Source organism: Echinops telfairi, unplaced genomic scaffold (genome assembly GCF_000313985.2).
Source record: "Echinops telfairi isolate 266 unplaced genomic scaffold, ASM31398v2 ScPeMD7_7472;HRSCAF=8510, whole genome shotgun sequence".
Lineage (NCBI taxonomy): Eukaryota > Metazoa > Chordata > Mammalia > Afrosoricida > Tenrecidae > Echinops > Echinops telfairi.
In genome coordinates, this window is record NW_022111376.1 from 3377842 (window position 1) to 3379416 (window position 1575).

Below are 1575 nucleotides of genomic sequence, written 5' to 3' on the forward strand. Positions count from 1 at the left end.
CCTAGGATCTCTCCACTGCTGCTTCCTTCGGCGAGCATGGCTTGTGGAAGCAAGCGAGGGGTCGCCCCGGGCAACTGCCATCTCTCTCCCTTTATTTATGTCGAGCTTCTCTCAGGGTTCTGTGGGTGGGACTTTGGTCATCTGGACATTCAGTTCCGAGACACCCCGAAGGCTGCACCTCCATGATCTCCATCCCCAAGCACCTCAAGTTCTCCTTGGGCTGGGCACGCATGGTTGCGTCCTCTGCTTGTTGAGGGTTCTTGATAAGCCTTCCTTCCACCCGGTGCAATGCAGCTTGCTGGTGAGTACCGCCCACGACACTCTGTGAGGCAGCTGGGCTCTGGCCCATCCTGTCACCAGAGTCAAAGTCCACGGGCTGCACCCACCGCCTCCATTCCAACAGTGGCCACATAGAAAATCCAGTGAAGGTGGGAGTGGGGGTTCATTTTAACAGTGTGGTTCATTGAGTCCAACATACCCCAAAGTATTATCATTTCAAGTGGAGTTCAGCATGGAACATGAAGAGCTAGCTCACTCTCCTCTCTGTCGCGGTCTCCCTTTGTCTCCTTCAGCTCTGCATCTTGGAAATCCTGTTTGCACTTGACCCTCACAGTGCATTCGGATGTGCCATCTTTCAAGTGTCCCGGGAGCCCTGGTGGCGCTGTGGGTTTGGCGCTGGGCCGCTGAACCCTAGGACGATGGTGCAAGCCCACCAGCTTGGCTTGTGGTCACACTGCCTGCCTCTGGCTTTCCCATAGCAACAAGCGCCAAGCCCCCACCCCACTGTGCACCCTATTGCCTGGAGGCAGGTCAGGCGTGTGCCCCACCATATCCCCAATGGAGGGAGGTCGCTCAGGTGGGAGCGGGCAGGAGGCATGGCCAGAGGCTCTCCTGCTCCCCAAACACCACTCCAGCCCCACCTTCTCCAAACTGAGCTTCTTCGCCAAGGGACCCAGGCACCTCAGGCAATCTGTGTGGAGAACCCCTCCCCTCCAAGGGACCCAAGCACCTAAGGCAACCTGTGTGGAGAACCCCTCCCCTCCAGAGAGACTCCTCTACTCCCCGAGGGTCGGCACGCCTGGGCTTCTCCTCTGAAGGTCAGCTTCTCTCCAGGGTTCACTCTGGGGATGGTCTGTTTCCGAGGATGATGGTCACTCTCAGTTGGAATTGACCCGGCAGCAGTGGGCTTAGGTAGGGGGAGAACCGATGAGAGTGGGCTTGGCGGTGGTGGTGATATGATGACAGTGGGCTTCGGTGGGGGGTAATCTCTGTAGAATCCCAATGGGCCACAGGAAACCCTCCAAGTCTTCCTCCTCTCCCCCACCCCCCAAAAAAATTACCTTAGAAGCCCCAAGGAGAGCACACAGGGGCCTTTCTCCTCCTCCTTACTGTCACGCACAGAGAAGGGCCTACAAATGAGTTCTTACACATCTTCCCAGCCGGGACGTGGTGGGATCAGGACGCAGTGTGGGAGGGCTGCCTGGGGCCCAGTGAGGGTTTCTCCCTCTACGCAGGGCCAGCAACTCTGCCAGGCTCCCAAGCGGATAAAGGACACCAGGCTCTGACCCTTCCACT